Source organism: Pyrgilauda ruficollis, unplaced genomic scaffold, assembly GCF_017590135.1.
Source record: "Pyrgilauda ruficollis isolate IOZ18807 unplaced genomic scaffold, ASM1759013v1 scaffold23, whole genome shotgun sequence".
Lineage (NCBI taxonomy): Eukaryota > Metazoa > Chordata > Aves > Passeriformes > Passeridae > Pyrgilauda > Pyrgilauda ruficollis.
In genome coordinates, this window is record NW_024522539.1 from 4,666,691 (window position 1) to 4,688,715 (window position 22,025).

The window sequence follows — 22,025 nt, forward strand, 5'->3', positions numbered from 1 at the left end:
GTGATCTGACCCTGCCTGTCTTAGGGGATTCTCCCATCAAGTCCCATCAAAATCCTGCCTGAGGGAAGAATTCAGGGCCGGATACAGAGTGAAAAAGGAATAAAGTTTTAGCTGAGGTCTGGCTATTTGTTCTGTACAGACGAGTTGTGGCCCTGAAGAAGTCTTTTGTTTCCTAAAAAATTGTGAGGGTGGGAGCATAAAAAGTGCCCTGTACTTCAAGGGTATTTTTATTTAGATGCTACTCTTCAAAAGACTATATATAGCAGTAAGAGTCTAGCTGCAATCTAAAGTTTGAAAAGTTGCAGACTCTTGCAGACAGTCTGATGGATCTAAATTTTTCAGCTAAACAACATCTATGCTCTTGACCTGAGACCTAGATTTCACATTTCAGGAATTAAATGAGCATCATTTTCTAAAAGACATTAGACCAAGGCTGGGCTATCCAAAGGATGGCTTCACGATTTAGATGAAGATGTTGTCATGTCAAGGAGACTTAAAACCTGACATATCTTTTTTCTATTGAAAAGCCAGACCTAGTTTGTTATACCACATTGTAGCTTCTTCTATGCAGGAGGCAAAGGAAAAGTGGAGGTTATTCTGGGTTTAACATCTCTTAGAGGATTCTCTGCAGGAACAGGGCAGAAGGCTCAGTGCCCCTGATGATCTGCCCTTGCCTTATATTACTCTGTTTGAAATTCATCCTCAGACTGAGCCAAAACCCTGCCAAAATATAAAGGAAATATTTGTGACCTCTGCCAAACTGTGAATCTTCTGTGTCTGAGATGCCTCAGATGCTTTGATTAGATTGAAGGAGTTGAGCCTAAAGAAAGGGGAGTGGGAAATGAAAGGAAAGCTATTCCTTACCTGATGCTGCAGAATTCATGTGTGTGTCTGAGAACTCATCCTCCTTCCATGCAGAAATCCTGTTTTTCTCAGGAAGCTCTTGAACACAGAACCTGCTTGGAAAAAAAAAAAAAAAAAAGAAAATAGAAAGTAAATTTTGATGCAGGCAAGTAAAGGAGATCTTTCTCCCTTGAAAGGGCTGTATTCATCCTCAAAGAATTGTAACCCATACTTTTCTTTGGCTGAAAACAGAAAAACTCAGCTTATGGCTCACAGGTACATCCCAAAGTGGGAACTTCTGGAAGCTGGGCAGCCCCTAAAGCCAGCCAGAAATGCCAGATATGCCACTGCTGCAGCCCTGGGGGGATGGAGACAGAACCTCCTGGCAAGCAAGGCACAGAGCCAGAGGAGAGATTGACTGATCTTGTTTCAGATCAGATGGATGGCTCTAAGTGACCTGTAAAGACACTCCCTGAGCCCTGAGCCACAGCATTAAGAGCCAAGACACCACTAGCACGCCTGAAGTAGTTATTAGTGACTGAAGTAGCACTTGTCAGCTGCAACTTCAGTTTCAAGTAATAGTTTAACAGCATCAACTAGAAGAAAGGTTATATCTCAGTGTGTCTGGTGTGCTGCTGACACTTAAAGGAAATAATTGGTAGATTTAGAGCAGGGGCAGATGCCAGTGGTAGAACAGGGGAGGAGGTTGGGTACTCGAAACAAAACTTCAACAGTATCATGTGGTACAAAAGCCAGGAATCCATCCTGAGCCCTGGCATAAAAAGTATGAGGAAACTGTAACCCAGCCTGTGGAAAGAGCTGTTCTCCCCACCTGAGCTGGGTTGCTGTGATTTCTAAAGACCTCTTGCATTTTGCAGCCCTGTCCTAGCAAGAGGAAAAAAAAAAACTAACATGTTGCCCCTTGAAGTTTTGTGCCAGCCTTTTGGAAAGGACATGTAATGCAATCTCCAGCTGATTTTTGGCTTTAGGACAGACCAAGAGAGAAAGTGTGTGTGTGTGTGTGTATTCATGTGTACTGTGGAGAAGGCAGGAAATCGAATGAAGTGGAATGAAGTGCAGAGTGTCGTTTTACCTGTACTTGGGCTGTGTGATGCTAAAATAGAGGAACTAGCATGCAAATCCAGCAATCCCCTGGCTGTCATCACCTTCCAATTAGCTGCATTTGATTTTGGTGGGCGCTGAAGGATTGTGTCAGCAGGTGAGGTGGGATGTCTGAAGGGTGCCCTGGCTGCCACGGGCAGGAGGATGCTCTGTGTGTGCATGTCTTGCCTTGTGCTGGTGGCTGGAATGATGTTGGCCTGCCAAAATAAAAACACTGCTGTCATTCACTGGCCAGAGGAACAGATTCTGGTCCTGGTGACCCCACATTTCTGCCAACATTAGTGCAACAACCACAGAATTGTAGAATATCCCTAGTGGGAAGGGACCCATATGGACCATGGAAGTCCAACTCCTATTTGATCCACCAGTTATCAAGGTCAAAGCATGGGTGTCTCAAACACATAGTTTGGAACTGCCTTTCTGGTTCCTGTCCCATTCTGCTCTTCTGCTGCCATTTAATAACCATTTTCTAATTTATGTTATTGATTACCGGCATTGCATGAGGCACCTCACAGTCCTCAGCACTGAGGTTTGGGAGCAACTGAACTTAGTGTTGTTGAAATAAAAATAAAAGATCTTGCTCTTGTCCCAGGGACAAAAAACAAGGGAAGAGGAACTGGCAGAAGAACAGGAGAAATATCAGGAGAACGTGCACCAGCATAAAATGCAGCTGCATCCAGGGAAGAGAAGACTTCTCTCTGTCATAAGGAGACAGTGTGTCTCTCCTGGCCAGCCAGCCTGGAAGGGCGGACAGGATTCTGGCTCCTTGGCTGCCCCTCTGACCTTCTCCTGACTGTGACCAGCAGTGTCTCATCAGACCAAGCTAAAGAGTGAGGCAGAAGAGTGTCTTCAAAGTAAGGACTAACTTGCATTTGTTGAAACAGAAGGACTCCCATGAAGAAATATCTTCCTTTCAAGGAGGAAACCAAAACAGCAATACATTGGCCACACTGATAAGCTGGAGAAATTACTTTTACAGAGAAATTTGGAAAAAACATACATGTGATTCAATTTGTCCAGAAAAATAAAGTATGTTTCCACAGATAAAATCCAAGTAATTCTAAACCTCTGTAAGAGTTTTGTTTGTGTGGAGCACCAGTAAATTCAGCATCTTTTCTGTTTGTTATAACTGAAACTCAGAAAGACATAGACACATTCTGTAGGTAATAAATTAGAGGGAGGTGAGCCAGTTGGAAAAATTGCTTACATTTGGAGCCTCAGTAACAAATATGAGTTCCAAGTCATGATTGTACAAGCAATATTAAAAAAAAAAAAAAAAAAAAAAAAAAAAAAAAAAAAAAAAAAAGAGGAAAAGGGGCTAGATTTTGTGAGGAGGACACTGGAAATTCATGGTCAGCTTAAGACGACAACTCACCACGAGTGAGTAAAAGTCAAGGGAACTGCAGGAAGTTTCAGTTTTGGACAAAAAGAAACAAGTCCAGAGTAGACTCGTGAGTCATTGTCAGAGCATGGATGCTTGATGCTTTGGATATGCAGAATGCAGATAAGGTTGCCAAGAGAAAGGTGGGGGAGCAGAATGGAAGAGAGTAAAAGTTTTATTTGTGAAGCCAACATAAAATTGTAGGGTGGGGAGATGATGAAGAGCCTGAAGTCAACCAGAGCAGCATAAACAGAAGATTGAGACCTGGGTGCTCAGAAGAACAGAATTTATTCTAAAAGCAATGAAAAATGGGAGAAGAATTTAAGCTGCTGTTAACAACAACAAAGTATGTAACTGTGACAAGAATACCAATGGTACTCTGAGCTGTACACATCTGTTTCTGTTGGGTTGGATTATCTTAAGAGAGAACATGCCAAAAAAGCTTAAAAGAGCCCTGCCACCTTTGGCACCTACCCCAAATCAAGCCTGCACATCCACCCTGTGTCTCACTGAGACTGAGAGCTTCTGTCCTTGAAATGTTAAACTCATTATCTGGTAGGTGTGGACAGTCTTGTGTATCACAGAGCCAGGAAGAAATTTGACATCAGCATGTCACAGGGAGGGGGAAAAAACCCAACTCCTGAGAAATGTTGAGAGTGTGTGTATTTTTGGCAGAGGATACCAGCCAGACATGTCAGCTGATAGCATCCATAGAGCTGGAAGACTGAAAATGAACTGCAGTACAACAAACACAGATTTCACAACTGAAAGCAGCACGCTGACATTTATATTAGCTCCGTTTGACATGACCTGATGAGCTGGGCTTGGCTGGAGCACAGCCTGTTGCAGCAGCCACCATCCTGCTGCTGGTCCAGCCCTCCAGCCCCTCTGCTCTGTGCCTTCCCCACCCTCCTGGAAAAAAAAAGGACACCATACCCATGGTGGTGCTCTTTGCTGTGAGAAGGTCAGTTCCAAACGCTCGGCTCATGGGTGAGGCAGGGCTTTCACCTTGTTCTGATTGAGGGGACATTGTGGCAGACCACGGCCACCAGTGCGAGTCAGGGGGGCTTGACAAGCCCCATCTAGAGAAGAAACGTGGTGGGGTCACCAGAGGTTCCCTTCCTCCTGGCTGACCAGAGTGACTCCTTTGACCTTGGTGGAGTTACCTTGATTTACCTGAAGGAAGCCCAGCCCGATAAATTCCGTCTGGTTTATGGCTTTGCGTAAGAGAGAAAGGGAAGTTTGGACCTGCAGTCCCCAGGGCTACTTTGGGGGCTGACTGTCAAGGTGTGTTTTTTATTGTGTGTACTGCTTGTCTGATGATAGGAACTAAATTGAGAAGAGGCTCATTTCTCACAGGCCACTGAGCAACCAGAATGTGCTAACTGTCATACGTAGGAAGCACTCAGGTGTCGGGATTGTCAAGAGAGAAAGTGCAGTGCTTTTTATTAACTGCAAGAGCAATCAGCTCTGTCTGGGTCTGCTCAGTCTTGTGGAAACACATAGTTCACACTGGGCAATGCTCAGAGGCTTAACACAGGTATCAACACTGTGCCTGCGGTAATAACTTCACATCAGAGCTGTTGCATTACAGACTGGTGCATAGTCACAACTGTGCTTGTGGTGCTTGGTAGTCTGATCCCTCAAAGGCATTTGCTAAGCCTGAATAGGCTGAAAATTGCACGACTCGATTGCATATTTAAAATGGATTTTGTCTTGCCCTCTCAGGTCTTGTGTGTGTATGCAAAGGCTGCGTGCACCCCTCTGCCTGGCGTGGTGCCATGCTCAGAGGCTGCCTGTGCTGCTTCATCCTGAGGTCTGAGCAAATGCAGCTGCTTCCAGGGCTTTGGAACAGAGCAATACAGCCAGGCAGGGTGGTGCATGGCAGAGGAACCCCAAAAAGAAAAAGGGTGATGAATATTCAAGGTCAGATCTGAAGGGGCTTTGAGCAACCTGGTCTAGTGTGAGATGTCCCTCTGTTCATTGTCTGTCTGCTCATGGACCAGATGATCTTAAGCATCCCTACCAACCCAACCTATTCCATGATTCTGTGAAGATGATGTCAAGACACTTGAAGCCTTTTTTTCCTCAAATTAAGTTCAGTTCCACTGAGTCTTTCTCTGGAGGATATGAAAATATCCTCAGATTTCAAGGGGAATTCAATCTGATCTTGATTTGAATTTGGCTAACTTGAATTGAACTAAAATTGGGTTAGATTCAAACACAATTTTAAAAAAATCAAATTATACATTAGAAAAGTGTTTCTAGCAGCAGCATCAGTGCCACTTAATGGTGGCAAAAGGGTCAGATGTGGTCCAGGTTTCATTTGCATCCTGACACTGTGTCACTGATGGACTCTGTGAGAGGAGCTCAGGGACTTTCTTTTCTCAGCTGGGACATCTCCAAACATGACCCAAAGCCATGATCACAAGCAGATCCCCACAGCATGCATAGGAAAGAGGTCAAATATCCCTCAAATCCCTAAATTGCCTCCACACTGCCTAGAGCTTATCAGAAAGAGTATAAAAGGTTCAATCTCTGTCAAGGAGTCCCTGTATCCATAAGACCTGCTACATCTTCAGAAGTGGGGGAAATCTCTAACCTGTTGCCTCAGCTGGGAGTTGTCTGCCTGAAGTGATGGGTCTATTACATTTCCCTAGCACAAAATCAGCTCACAATTAAATATATATGTGTGGGCAAAGTTCCAATCTGTTTACTTCCCTGCTCTACCCAGGGAGAGCCCTGAGAACAGCATTAAAACAAGAGGCCAGCTGGGCCAACAGAAATGTTCACGGCTGGCTGCAGTGCAGCACTTAGTTGCAAACACAGAAAATAGCCCACTACATCAGAGAGAGAAAAATGAAATACATGAGGCACGCTGCAGTGCCTGAGCAGCTCCCTTTCCACGTGGCCAGGGGTGCTTGGTGTCCCTCCCTGGTGCCTCCAGGGTGCAATGCTGCCTCGTGGTGCTCGGGGAGATGCCCAGCCCCAGAGCCATGCACGCCTCCCCTGGGTTATGGGTTGGCTGCACGTTTTGAGGACAAGCAAAGTGACACATCCTGTCACCAGAGCAGGGTCAGTCAGCTGTACAGCAGCCTGTGCCCTTAGCAGGTGCTTCAATGTCAAAGGTATTAAAGCTGGTTATTTTCAGCACTGTGCCAAGTGCCGTGCAGGCTTGTTCCTCCCCTACCCCCATTCTAATTAAATTTATAGGCGGCAACTACGAGCTGGGCTAAGAGTAGAGCTGTCAAGCTAAGAGAGAAGCACCAGCACTGCAAAACCCTCTAGCTGGAAAGACAGAGTTTCTGATGGTTGCTGTATTTTCTGGAAATTATCTCTCCAGTCTCATCTCTCATGTATTTCCCCATATATCTCATCTCTCCCTCTGTCTCTCACACACCCAGGTGCACGCACACACACAGAGGCACGTGCCCACTCCCTGAGTTATGTGCTATTTCCTCAATTTGGTGGATTACCCCTGTCTTTACAGGAATATATACAATATAGCTGAGGGCTCTATCCTTCTGCCAGCTACATCAGCGAAAGGCAGGCTCTTCCAGCAGTGAAAATGCCTCATTTAACCCTAGATACAGGCAATTCTGATTTTCAGTAGAGCTGGTGAGAACAGCAGGTTTGCAGCTCTCAACTGATGGTCCTGTGACTGTGTGGTGCAAAGTTGTCCCAGAGTTTGCACCTCATCCACCACCATAAGACTTGTTAGAGAAGTGCTATGGGCACATCCTGGATAAACTGGGGCAATCTTGGTCACTGTTCCAAGATTAATTTCTCCAGCAAGGCAAAAACTGAGATCTTCACATGGTTCACAGTGAACATTTCCTACAGCTTCAGCTTTACATAAGGCCATCCCTGCAGCCCTCAGCATCTCAGAGGAACTCTCTGATTTTGCCTGAGTAGTGCCTCCACAGACAACAGCACCTTAAGGGATGAGGCAACCCCAGGACCTACAGATGCTCTTTTTCCCTTCTTGAATTATTCTGCAGGGGTTTCCTTGACCTAGACTGGTAGAGGTGATAAGATTGCAGCCAGCAGCAAAATGGCAGTGTGCCAAACAAATATATTTTCTGCAGCCCTTCCAAGGGTCATATTACTTCAAACCACAGTGTGTTCTTACCTGCACACACGTGGAGTGCATTGGCTGGTCCCTGTGTGGCACAGCACAATGCTCATCCAGTTCATTTCCCTCTGGCCACAATGGAGGAGGACCACAATTCCAACGAAGCTATCTCATCCAGAGGTTGCACACAAAATCACCAGGGAAGGCAGCTTGGTGGAGGGTTTCAGTATGCTGTTGTACACATTGCAGCTGGCTTTGAAGCAGCTTAAATAAACTGGAGGATGATGTGATGCTGATTTCTACATCTCCTGGATGAGATGTTGCATTGCAGAGCCCAAACCTGGTCCCCAGAATTTTTTAAAAGAAAAATTCCCTCAACCATTTTACTACCACTATAATTCCTAAGACAGTTTTCAAAATTGAAAAAAATCAGACAAAGATGAGGTGAAGGATAGGAAAGAGATTGAAGGATAAAAAAATTTCTTTTTGGTGGAGCAGGGAACCTGCAAGAGGTGCTGAGTGTCCACAAAGAATGGAAGACGGAGCTCTTTCAATGTCAGGCATTAGGTTTTCCCATTACTATTTGCTGGATTTGTCAAAGAAAAAAAGAACAAACTAAAACAAACTATCCAAAACTTCATGGCTAATGATGTTAGAAAATCTTTCTCTAGGTGCTGCTGATGGGTGACGCAGAAAACCAGGTACATGTGATGCCTTGGTACCATCTTTAAGCAAAATTTAAAGAGTGGGGATTGGGTGCGGTTTAGGTCTCCCCACAAATGGCTTAAGTTTTAAGATATTTTGGGATGTAACCTGGAAAACTTGTCATCCCTTTATTGCCCACAGAGAGGACAATTAACACTGTAAAATGCAGCAGGTGACTGTACCCCTCCCTGATGTCAGGGGTCCACTTTAAGGTCAATGACTGAAATGCTCTGCTGGTGTCAGCTGAGCCTTTGTATCTTCTCCTAGGATTTTACTCACCAAGGACTCTTAAGACCATGCACATTCATTAGTTTCAAACAAGATATAATTGCCCAGCCAAGCTCACCATATTCCAGTTCCTCCTAACCTTGCTCACCTAAGTAGGTGGCAGTGAGTGCATTTGCTAACTGGTGATTACCAAATTAGTTGATTGATAAACCTTCATCAGCATAACTTTTAGGGAAACAAGTAAAGCTAATAATGAGTTGACCTTTTACTTCAACATGAGATAATTTTGTATTAACTTAGCTTGGCCAGTTTATTAGGGTTGGAAAGGAGAAAGAGAGAGAGCTTGTATTCCTTTGAACTAGTACTGCAACGGAGGCAAACAAATAGAAAAATTTCCAAATGTACTCATATTTTAAAATCCACATTAATTATAAATCCACTTATTCTTTGTAAAGACAGGGTCTGCAGCCTGGCTGGGGGAGGGAATAGAGGGTCATGTATAAATTGTCTCCCAAGGACCCCACTGAAATTTCCATAGCATTCGCCATATGACACTGATGTGTGAAAATTGACATGAAGATTTGAAAATTGGGACCGAGGGAGACCAAGCATAAAATAACTTCAATTTTGCGCTCTCTCTGTCTCTCAGAGGAATAGTGCAGTGGACTGACCAACACAACACAAACAAGTGAAGGGGAGAGAAAAAAATATTCAGGGAGAAGGATAGTAGTTATTAAAGAGAAAACACACTCCTCACTCACTGAGAGAAAGGATGATCAATGGATTTAGTCACAGAGAAATTCAAGCAGAAAATTGCTGCTGTTTTTTATCTGAGAGGCAGAAAGTTTAACCAAACCAGAATCCTCTCAACTCACACCCAAGGCAAACAGTGAAGAAAACCACTGTGTTTTAGAACAGCAGGAGAATTCTATTTGTGTGTGTGTGTGTGTGTGTGTGTGTAAATTTTTATTTGTGATTTTACTTATGAGTGTTATGATGTCAAATAAACTGTAAGGTAGAAACCTCACCTCCAGAAAAGAGCTACATTTTATTCTATCTCTATTCTTTCACTCTTTTTATGATTCTGAATGTCGTTTTCCAGAACTAAGTTTTGGTATTTTGGAGCCTCCTGCTAACACTTGTGTACACCAAACCCAGCCTTAGGACTGTTTCCTTATGCCTCCCAATAAATAGATCATTTTGCAAAGGCAGAAGGTACCAAAATATCACTGGCCTATGGAAATAACACAAAAATTCCTCTCCTGAACTACAACTGCTGTTCAGGAAATAGATATCCAAAATTTTTTTAGCACTGACTAGGTATTCAGTAGTTCACATCTTCGGGTTATTGGTCAAAATGTTAACATGTGAGAAACTCACTTTGGACTCTTAGCAGGACCATCCAGATCTGCCATGTTGCACTGCAAACAAATACCTGCCCCACCTGCAAGACCATGGGAGTTGTACAAAACTACATTTGGCATGAACTTGGTCTGAAAATTCCACACCTGATCTGCCCTACTTTATAGAGATGCTCAACACTCACCATTATCACGAGCTTTGGAGAAGAGCCCAGTTGCTGCTGCTGCTATTTCCCTTTGGGTCACAGGTTGTTTGCTGGTCCCTGTTATCCCAAAGACACCTGCAAGGCAATGGAAGTGCAAGTCTGTACATTTCTGCACTCTGTATGGATAGAGATTGAGATGAGACAGGCATGTAGACCACGGCTTTAGCTTTAAAAGCACCCATTCTCTAGCTGCTGCAAATCCTGAGGTCATTCTCAGGCTGACAGGATGCACTGTGCACTCCTGAACACTCAGTGGTCTCCCCCCAGCCTATTTTTCTCGGGATTACTTACTTTATTTTATTTAGCTTTGTGGCACGCAAGGTTCCTCGTGCTTGCTGATACGATGATCTACAAGAGCGGCGTTCACATGCTATGGATCTCATTTATTACAAAGTGAAGTATATAATAATGAAAAATAGCTGCAGCTATTCCTCCTCTCTCCAGGGTATCTCAGCACCCTTATGGATGACCGCACACACAGTCAGCTCCATAGAAACAAATGGAGGGGAAATGGCAGCACACAGCTCCGAGCTGGAGGACTGAGTGCCTTTGGTCTGGAGCACGCTTGATCCATAGCTCCTCTTGAAGGCACATTACGGAGGGTACTGAAAAAAATATATTTTTTGCAACAGCATGCCTAGATGTGGAGCAGATTGGCCTTGTAGGAACTGGGGAGCAGGCAGAGAGGAGAATTCTCTATTACAGCGGTCCGTAGGAAGCATTTGTCAATAAACACCTTGAGGATTTTCTATAGAGTCCAAAGCAAAATGCCCCACGATTCGCAGTCAAACACAAGAGCTGCCCATCATTGACTCTTAATGCTCTGCTGAGCATGAAAACAACAGCATGGAGACAATATGAAAAGGCCTTGCAGGTAATTTCACAGGGTAACAAGAAATGCCAGGCTTATTGTAATTACTGGCACTGGTGACAACAGAGTTAGTTTCATTTAAATGCTGGGACCTTTAGGGCAGCTTCTGTGCTTCACACACTGCCTGGATTTTATAAATTTTGTGCTTTGACTCATCTGATGTAGTTACATAAAATTAGGTTATTTGAGTTGCACTCAAAATGTGCTTTTGAACTTCCTTCCACAACTAGGAAAGCTAGGATATTACATTTAAATAAAATTTAAAAAAAAAAATAAATTGGAAATTTACTAGGTGATCCTTTTGAACTTCCTTCCACAACTAGGAAAGCTAGGATATTACATTTAAATAAAATTAAAAAAAAAAAGAAATTGGAAATTTACTAGGTGATCACCTGATTCCAGCATCTGAGGCTTTAAGGAATATAACGACAAAACTACAAGAATTCACAATACTAGAACAATAACAAGGATGATGATATTAATAATGGTTTATTATCATGTAAATAGAAAATAGAATGCAAGGACACAGTATCTAATGATTTCATTACTTTCTTTTACAGCCTGTTGCAATACACTGGCCATAAGGCAGTATTGACTTGAACTATAGTTCTGTGTCTGTCTTTTATTGAAATACTTTCATCTCTTTGTGCAGTGCCTGAATATGGCAAGGTTGATGCCATCTCCTTTTTAATGAACTCATATCATTAAGTTACTTCCAATTTATAAAGCTGTGTGATTAGAATATGGCTAAATACTTCTATTAGCACTTTTAAATCACTCAGAAAATCATTCTAACAATTATTTCTTCATTCTAGTAATAAAACTAATACTTATAACATCTATGCTTCCTGGGTTTTATTTCAAATACTCTTTAAAGGGCCTGAATTTCTCACCTTTAGAACTCTCTTAGTTTGTATGATCTCTTTGGTAAAGAGATCATCCCACTCATTCCAATACAAAGGTGATTTAAAAAAGATTTTCTTTACTTATTTATGTATAATCACGGTACAGATTACATCAAATGCTTTACAATGTACATATAAAACACTCCTGGCTGGTTTCACGCACTTGGGAGATAGTCATCTCCCTGTGAAGTTTGAGATGAAACATTCAAATAAGAAGAAAATAAAAAGGATAACACCGACCTTAAAAAGGTCTTCAGAAGCCTGCTGGGCAGAGTTTGAGGAGGAAAGATAGCGATATACTGCCATTTTTGAGAAGGGATGGAAGAATCGCCTCGATTACTACCATGGAGAAATGTTTTCAAGGTTACTTTTAACTCCAGAGCAATAGTAGCAAACACTTTGCAAGCTGTCCTGAAGATTTTAACTAGAAAAGTGATATTCACAGAAGCAAAAAAGACAGTTATAGGCCATTGGGTGCAGTGTAATTGGCACTCAGCCCCAGCCACAGAGGTTGGAAGCTCTCTCTGAGTTTGACACAGGGCATATATTGAAGTTGGAGGCAGTTTAGTGAAAGCTCATTTTCTTGGACTATATAGTTCTGTCAAAATGCAAGCGCTTCACAAACAGCTTCAGAAATAAAGACGGAAGAATAAAGTTCCCACAATTCTGAAATGTCCACTTTTAACGGTTTGGAAATAGAGTTTGAGGTTTGTGTTTAGTTTTTATATATGTGCATTTTAAATAGTTTAATATCTGTATATGTGAAACCCCCACAGTTTTAGATATACAAATATATACTTTGATATTTCCAGTTTGTATATATATCTATACCTATATCTATCTATATATATATATGCAAATATATACAGGTATATATAAATATCTTTTTCTTTATTGGAATTTTTGGAATTAGAATTTTTCCTTATTGGAATATTTCCCTCGTTATAAAATAATTTTAAAAGCTTAAAAGCAAAATAAAACACTGTCTGTAAAATGCATAATCTAAAACTTCAAATATCTCAGAAGGGAAAGGGGATTAACCTCAAATTATTTCTGTAAGTGCTGAGCTTCGTTGAATTAATCAGACTTTTCCATTTGAAAACAGAAAGTGAAGTAAGAAGCTATCTGACTAATCTTAAGGCAGATGTCATGGGTAAAATCAACTAAGTGTAGAGAAGAAACAGCCCTTCTTGGTTTGTAGGCATCACATTTTTTTTTACAGACAGACAAGGCTTCTTAAGGACATTCTTGATATCTTAATACCTCAGTCTTGTTCAGTGTCATTCCTGAATGAGACCATTGTTGAGGCAACAGTGAGTTGCATAGCTCCATCAACCTTCTTTAATTTGCTTGGAGATTATGGGAAAACCTCTATAAATCAGTTTTATGACCTCATGAAAAACTTACAGTTGTATGGCATCACTTGCATGAATTATGAGATAGCCACAAAAAGGACCAAAGATGTCAAGGACACCAAAGTGAAGCTTTATGTACCCTGGGACATGGCAGCACATGTCACAAATCTGCACTTGGTAGAAATACCAAAGGCAGACATGGAAGCTTAAACTCTCTGTGTCTCCTAAGCTTGAAACAGGACTTGAAAAGGCTGGGAAGGAATTGTTAAAATAATCTTCATGAGAGTCATTAGTCTGAAGATGTAACAATTTAATTCTTCATTAGCATTACAAAAAAAAAAAAAAAAGAACCAGAATGTGCACAGAAAAAATATACTTAATGAGAAAAGAATGCAGGTCAAATATTCTTTTTTCTTATTCAAATGCAAAGTTTGCATAATGTCTTTTGTTAGAGACTTTATGCAGTGTGAATATGCTGCAGCTGTAGACACATATTCAGTATGTTCACAAAATAGACCTCCAGTTGCTCTTTCCTGGAGTTCCTTCTGCTTTAACATTACATCTCAATGTTTTTTTCATATTTGTCAAAACCTAATCCAATCATCACTGAACTTTATGTTGCTTCATGATACTGTAAACCTAAAGAAAAGCCTGAATTTTGCAAATTGAGCTGAAAGCCTCAGAGAGCACCTGGAGGTCAGGCTCTCTGTAATGTTAACAGCAGAGATAGCCACACATACCCTGACTATTAGTTAGGTGCTTCCATCAACACTGAAACATTTCATATCATCAAGCATTTGACACTGCTTCTTTTTTGGAAGAAAACTAAAAGAAAGATCCTGACTGTGCTAAAGAACCCATGCCAACTTTTTGAGGGGGACACAAAAATATTTGACTTTACATTTTAATTTTCTATCGTATAATAGAGAATTATTAAAAAAAATTAACCCAAGTAAAATATTCTGGTTTTGTCAAAATATTTCTTTCTTTTATTGACACTAAATAAATCTTATGATGTTTCCTGGCATGAGTACTGAATGTTTCCATTGTCACTCTATCCAGAAGGAGCCAAGCTCCCAAATCTCATCCTCCCTGTGTTAAATGAAATGTTTATCCTTCACCAAGTACTGATCAGCCTAAACATAACCCTGCTGAGACTTGCCAGGATAGAGGAGGCAGAAGGTCCTGGGCTCAGCCAGAGTGAGCCCTGGCCGGGCTGATGTCCTCTCAGCCTTTCCCTGTGTCCCTGCAGCCTTGTGCTCAGGGAGGGGACACAAATGCAGCTCTGTAGCAGCTGTGGAGGGAGGATATTGCTGGTGCTGTGTTGGCTGTGCTACACCAGTGCCCTGCAGGTGGATCTGACACTATCTGTTCTCCCCCTGTTAAATTCCCACCTTCTCCCCTATCTGTCCTCACTTCAGATCTCCCTGGAACTGCTCTTATACCTTAGAGCCAAGCAGACTTTCAGACCAGGAGAGCAGCAGACACTGAGCACAAGATATCTGTGCTCAGTGTTGTAAACTAAGTGGTCCCATTTTCTATTTTATCAGGGCTTAGCGTCTCTCTTTGGAACAGAGAGCTGAGATGGAGAGATAGACTTTGCCTTCCTCCCCTCCCCTGGCCTTCTCAGCTTGATGTTCCTACTAATTCTCTCACTCAGGCCCTGCTGTTTGAGTCTCTTCTCTCTTTTTTCCCCTCTGCCATTATTTCGGGTGGTTACTCATCCCATTTGACTCCCCCCAGGGTGTCACCAGGCTGCTGCCAAAAGCTCTGCTGTTTCCTCTCCTGTTGTGTTCACTCTTTCTCTTTTTTTAACTTTTAATCTCAGCCCTCTGTGAGGTGCGCTGAACAGTCATGATGAAGCATTCAGGATGTTAGAAAGTAAACTGCTGGAAGAGGTCAGCAAGAGCAGAAACCAATAAAGCACCAGGAGGAAGTTTGATATGTACGAACAAAGCAATTGGTAATGATGTGAAATAGTTGGGTCAAACAAGGGCTGTGCACAAATGAAAAGATTCACCTCCAAACACCTGAAAAGTTTACCTAACCTGCTTCTCCTTGACAGGAGCTGGTCTGTTGCTGTGAACCACTGCTAACAGCTTTATACCCTGCTTTATTTGCACATCTCAACACCCACATGAGCGTCTGGCCATCAGCAGCAGGGTGGATTCTTTCTTCAAAAGAAACTCCTGAAATCCTATAAGCCTCCTGTTTCCTTTTCTTTTCTATTCATTGCTGCTTATTACGTGAAAGGTGTGATTTCAGACTAAGTTTCCAATACCCTCTCTCAGCACCAGAAAAGCCATTGAATTCAAAGGGGTGGCCTCTGATATATGGGATTGTTCAGTGTAAAGATGGCCTTGTCAAGCTCCTACTTAGTCAGAGAGCAATCAGATACTCCAGCTCCTACTAGAGAGGGCAAAATTCCCAATTTGACAGGCAGGGGAGGTTTGCTTACAAGTGGAAGATCTTTATTTAGATGGATTTCACATCTGAATCCCTCAGATTGACCCAGGAAAAGGTGAGGGACAAAAAAACAAACAAACAAACAGAGAGAAAGAAAGGAAAAAGAAAAGTTCAGTTCAGATTAACCCATTTTCATGAAAAAAAAACCAAGTCTTTTTTTAAATAGATAGTGAAAAACAATAGCAAGAGGAGATATTTTGGGCATTTAGCCTCTCCTTTCCTCCCTTCTGAGGGACCAGCACTGCAAGAGGGGATGCATTTTTACTGTTTACACTTGCAAGCCAAGGCCTTTTTCTGGCTTTGCTCTTGGTACAGCTCAGGGAAAATATTTTAATGAAATTTCCTCAGAAAGTAAAGAAGTCCCTGTTGGTCCCTGCTGTCTCTATGTCGTTGCTGACCTCCTCTGAGAAAATGTTCTGGCATTTCCACAATGGCTGAGGTACACTGACCTGAAAGGAACAAAATTCCAAGAGCCTGGCTCAGATGGCAAATTGGACAGGACTTTTCCCTTCTCTGGGAAGGCAGCCAGCCTTGCAGCTGCAGCCTGGGCCACTTCAGAGCAGACCTGGAGGGCACTTTCCTAGACCTCAATGAGAGCAGCCTTTATTAAAAGGAGAATTATAATATTAATAGGAAAATTATTTTGCTGCTAATGACAAAGAACTCAGTTTCTTCATACTTGGACACAGTTATATTCCCAGCTATGCCAATCTCAATATTATCTCAGATGGATACTTGTTCCCAGGAGGCCCTTAGGGGAGTGACCTTATGTCCCTCTACCTTTGATAAACCACTGCCTGCATGCATATAAATCAATTAACACCATCAGCTTATGCTAATTTTGAATTGAGATGGCATGCTGGAAATAAACAGGGGTGTTTGTGCCTGTCTAGAAAGAGACCACAATAACAATCTTCCTTCTTCCCCAATGTCCACACACAAATACACCCACATCCAGTGCACACACACATCAGGATCTAGCAAAACCCCAACTTCAAGGAGCTTTCATTTAGCTGCTTGTGCTCTCTCTGTTTTCTAGGGCAATTTGGACAAACAGAGCAGCCAAAATAACACCATGCAACATATAAATATCCCTTGTCAGCCATTTGCTTTCTGGTTTGCTGTGTCATTCCCATTCCTGCTTTTGTTGTTGTTCTGGTATTGCTTTCTTTAATCTAGGGTACTCTGAGGGAAGTGATGTTACCAGACTGGGAAGAAAAAAGACATTTAAAAGTGGGAAAAAATTACTGTATTCATGAATACAGGTTCCTTTTTATCATAGCCTGACTACCCACAAGAAATAGCACATCACAGCTTCCCCCCACCCCACCACAGAGCATGACTTACTGGTATTAATGGTCAAGAGCCATGCCTGTTGGGTCCAGACAGCAGCAGCTGGGAACACATCCAGGAGGGAGACGGAGCCTCAAGACACAGAAGATGATCAAAGGAGCCGCAACAGCCTTTGTGATCAGACCAAATGATAATTTCCCTCTTCACCTCTCCCCTGGCAGTCAGGTGAAGGGTTCATAGATGGTGGCCAAGCCACAGCAAGCAGATGCCCAAGGAGCTTCAAGGCCCTCCAAGTTCATCAGCAAAAGCTCCTTGTGCTTCCTTCTGAAAGACTTTTCCCTGCCCAGGCTCTGTCTGTGTCTGGACAATGAGTGGAGTATGAGGGTGCTATTTGTAGAGCAAAACACATCAGTATATGACATGTTTTAGTGCAAGACATGCAGAGCTGTGTGCTGAGAATCTATTCTCTGCCATTGACTTATCTCCATGATAAACATATTCATGAACTAGGGGTAATTTTTATCTCTGATTAAAGCTGTAAGCAGGCACAACTCTTTCTCAGTTGACAGCTCTGGGCAAGGAATGGATATGGCAGAATTGTCTAAAATACAAGTCAAGTTAATTTCCTTGGATCCTGCAATTCTCATCAACATGGGCATTTTCTGACGATCTGATTTACTTACCAGCAGTGCCCAACCTTCTATGCCAAGGCAAAGAAAAACAGAGGACATATGCTGAAAAATTTGTAACATGGTCCCCTAATCAAGTGCTGGCTCCATCCTGTATCCTGTTATAAATTGTAATCTACATTGTGTCTACTGTACACATGTCATTATTCTTTCCTCCACTCTGTCTGATTGCATTTAAATACCTTTTTAAGTCATTATTGGTTCTCCTATTATTTATATGTTACTTGGTTTGGTGGTTCTCTCCTTTTCTTTTCAGCAGAGAGACCCAAGGTTACATTTATTCCTCATATCCGAGGAGCCAATTAATTTCCAGCATCCCCCAATGCCATCCCAATAAATAGAGGCTGCTGTAGCCATATTTCCTTCCACAGGGAGACCAGGATGTTCAGCCAGTTCTGAATCCAGTCTTAGCTCTACTCCATGGTTGAGATATTCAGAGGATGGTCTCAGCTGAAGCCCTGTCTGCTCACCTGATTACTGTGTGTGCTGCTTTCCTCATTGCTTTTCTATTGCACTCAGAGTACCATTGTATTACTTGCACTCCCAGCCCAAAGGGACCTCATTTCTGAGCAGTATTACAATGACAATATCCATGGTTGGAGAGAAAAAGCTGAGGGGGGATTTCATTTTTAGTGGGTTTTTAGTTATTTTTAATATTTTTGCCACAGTCTGTTATTTTCCTTTCTCTAGACTCCTTACTTCCTCCTTATAAATCCACAAAATACCCTTAAAATTATTCATCTTTCATTTAAAACTGCTGGGGGCTAAACTGGCCCCTGTGTGGTCTGGAGTGAGGAATTAAAACACCACAGCAGCTTTCATGGGAACAAGTGTCCTAAAAGGAGAGACAGGCACAGGCACACCCTGGGCACAGCCCTTCCATAAATAACAGAACTCCAGCCCTCTTAAATATCCTCAGTAAGCCTCCCTAAGAGTTTTAGGGAGACATTATGTTCCTTTAAGACTGGGTAGTCAAGCAGCTTCCTTGCTGCCTGGGGGCAGAGGAGCGGTGCCAGTGTCAGGCACATACAGACAAGTGTTTTTTTAGGGTGGCAAAGCGATGGAGAAGCAGCATTTATGATGCTCTCTGCCCTTATGCCTCTCTGTGCTGTGTGCCTTGCCCTGTTTTTGCTGAACTGTCGCCTTTCAGAGTGGGGGAAGGTGGGGCTGTGCAGGTGGTGGCTCTCCCCAGGACAGGCAGAGGGATGTGACTGGAAGGTGGCCGAGCCCTGGCACTGCTTTATGCCATCCCAGCTGGTGGCACTACATCATCCCTGCAGGGCCGGGCAGGGGCCTTGACGCTGGCAAAGGGGGAGGGCAGGGATCAAACACCAGTCAAGGTCAGCAACATGAGCAGAAATGCAAGGGGGGAAATGCATCACGGGCAGCGGGGAGCCGGCTCCGTGCTGAGCCCTGGAGCAGCTCGGAGAGGATGCTGTGAATGTGGGACTAACCCAGCTAGAGACACAAAACTGGGCTTTTCTCTCCTTGAGAAACAGGGAGGAAACAAGGCATCCTTCAGGCAGCAAAGTGCTGTTCAGATCAGACTTCTTGAGGGGAGAGTGCTAAACTGGAAGGCGAAGAGGTCTGACATGGGCAAAGAACATACAATGAAGGATAAAGTGCAAAATCTTGCTGGCCAATGGCGAGAAAACCCTCTGTTAGTGAATCTAATAGGCGTGTGACACACACACGTGGTGGTAGTAGTTGAGCCTTCCCATCTGGCACTACTGATTAATCAAGTGCCTCTAAACCGAGGAAACCTCCAAAAATATCCATCGACAAGAGCTGAGAGTGTGAGAGAAAGTAAGACAACTCCAACTGTGTCGGCAGAGGCTGTGCTTGATGCTAACAGGTGGTGACGAACATTGCGTGATTTAGAGCTCAGAGGGGAATAGGAATCTGAAAGATCAAGTATCATTCCAAAACACTGACAGACTTTGGGATCTGAACCTTCAGGCTTGAGGTCTTCCAGGACAGAGCAGAACATGAAAATAGGGAGAGGAAATGGAGAAATCGGCCCCAGTTCAGCATTTCCTGCCTTCAAGAACTCTTCATTATAAATAGTTTAAAAGGAAATGTGTAGCTCACCTGATATGCTGACATTCTTGAGAATGCAGAACAATAAAAAGTCTGCTTTTGCTCAGATCTTAGACCAGTGTTCAGACCCCATTCCTTACTATCAGAAGTACCTGGCATCCTTTACACATTAAGTTACAGTGACACCCGTACCCATACTCTATACAAATGTTGATTGGCAGGATGAAGACTGGCAAAAGTAGGATCTACAAGTGATTTATGAATGCAATTCAGTGGCTGTTGTTTATAAACAGCCTGGTTTGCTGAATTGCTGTATGCATCATCCCTGCAAAGATACACGCAGGTCCCAGGCGCTCTGCAGGCAGAAAGAAATCTGCAAGGCACCAAGGAAGTGAAGGAGGAGAGGTGGAGTAAATGAAATAGAAAGTCCTGAGAAGAAAAAATTCATTTCCCTGAAGTTGCAAGACTGAAGTTTAGCAGTGGAAGGAATTCACTGGCCTGGCAAGCCTGGATGCTGCCACAGGAAAGTACTTTGAGATTGCCTTAGCACTGTCCCCAGTATCCTTAGCAGTTACACACCCTGTTGTTCTCCTCAGGCACAGAGCTACCTTGAAAACAGTTTATCCCTCTTACATCCAGTATTAAGCAGTAATATTAACCAGCCAAAGCTTTGCTATTGAACACAAATAAAATGTGATCAGAATTTGGGTTGATGAAGATCTGGTGAGGGAACTGCACAGAGCAGAGAAGGATTTGTTTTCTTTTTCCATTGTGTCAGAATGAACCCTATGAAAAGAGGACGGTGCAGCTTTAATAATAAAAAAAAAAAATGAGAGAAGGAAAGGAAGAAAAAAAGAAAGAAAGGTGCCTCAGTTGTCTCGGCAGCTGATCAACAAAGGAGCAGTCGTGAGCTGTAACCTCTTGGAGCTGCAGTCTGGAACATGACACATGTCAGGCTATGATAAATGGTGCGGAGTGTGTGCAATTTCAAGCGCAATGCCCTTGAGATGCTCAGGACCCCGATCGCAAATGTTATTGTTAAATTAAACCTTAAAGGAAGGATTGGGAAGGGGAGGGGTGGGTTTGTGCGTGTGTGTGTATGTGTGTGTGTGTGTATGTGTGTATTTATTTATATATATATATATATATATATATATGGATGTATGAAATGCACAGAAGAGAAGGGGAAAATGGCAAGGTGAGGAGAGAAAAACTTTATATTTCTTTTAATTGAATTGTGCATCTTCTAGGTCTGGTTGAGCTATGGGAGAACTTCAGGCAGGGTTTTTCTATCCTACAGGCATTTTATTACTTTTGCTCCATCACAATTTGATAGCTAGAGATCAGCTAAAGTAGGCAGGTACAAGATTGGAAAACAGGTAAATAAATAAATAAACACATGCCACAGATGTGCAGTTTCTCTAGCTCAAGTGTTCTGTGTCCAGGTACCTTTGAATCCAAATGAATGAAGTTTCAGAGAGTACTGAGCGCTGATTTTTGGGAGCTGCTGGTCTCTGAGGGCTTGTTTGTTAGTTGGGTTGTTGTTTGATGGTGTGTGTTTGTTATTTCTGAGACAAATACTCACTCTTAAAAGCTGCTCTGAGAAAGAGGCGATGTTTACACCCACATCCCACTGTGAGGAGAGCAGGGACTGAATTTTGCAAGTTCTCCAGGCAGATTTTATCCCCAGCCTGTAGGAATGGCCCCAATGTGCAGCTCATTACTTCTGTTGTGTCAGCATCCTTATTCATGTGGTTTTGGAATGGGAGTGGGGACAGGGGCAGTGAGCAGTGTTTTAGACAAGCAATTGCAGTAGAGTGAATGGTCAAGGGGTATGGAACAATGAGTAAAAAACAAAGTAACCTCTCCCACATGCTGAATAACCTTTTGCCAGGAGAGGTGGCAGGGAGGGCTCCACAAGCCTTACCCTCTGAATTTTGCATCACGTGGGTGCTGTGGAGAGCTGGCACTGGATCTCCTGGGCTCCCACCTGTGCAGTTTCCAGGTGCTGCCTTGCTCCTTCTAAAAAGGTGAGAACCAACATGCTCCTACCTTGAGGTTGTCTCTGGTCACTCTGGACCTGGACTTGAATCTGTTCCTCTCTCCTCTTCCTTCTGCTGCCTATTTTATGTCTTCCATTTCTTTTCCACGTGCAGAGGACCTTCCAGTTAGAAACAGAAGATTCACTCACACAGATTCCTCAGAAGTCCTCTCTTTACTTTCTCCCTTTCCAGCCTCCCTCCCCCACCACATCCATGCTAAGTGCAATTAGTGTAGGCAGTGCAGGAAACACAGTGGAGAAGGGAGCTGTGTAAACGAGGGGGAGGACATGCACTGGGGGAGGTACGGGGTGGGGGAGCTGGAAAGTGTTCAAGGGGAAATGCTTGCATGGCTCACATAATTGAAGGGAAGAAAGAAGCAATGAGAAGCATAAACCCTCCACTGGAAAAGGAGATGGGAAAAGCCTTTAAATCATGATGGAAAG

The 22,025-nt window shown here is 42.9% G+C and overlaps 1 long non-coding RNA gene across 1 annotated transcript; it reads right to left on the reverse strand.

Moving 5' to 3' along the window:
• Nucleotides 1-887: 887 nt before the first annotated feature.
• Nucleotides 888-21,752, reverse strand: LOC121354516. The gene is made up of 4 exons (XR_005955292.1): nucleotides 21,593-21,752; nucleotides 9,901-9,996; nucleotides 1,937-2,162; nucleotides 888-956 (listed from the first exon to the last, which is right to left on the reverse strand). It is a non-coding gene; the product is annotated as an uncharacterized LOC121354516 (long non-coding RNA).
• Nucleotides 21,753-22,025: the final 273 nt, after the last annotated feature.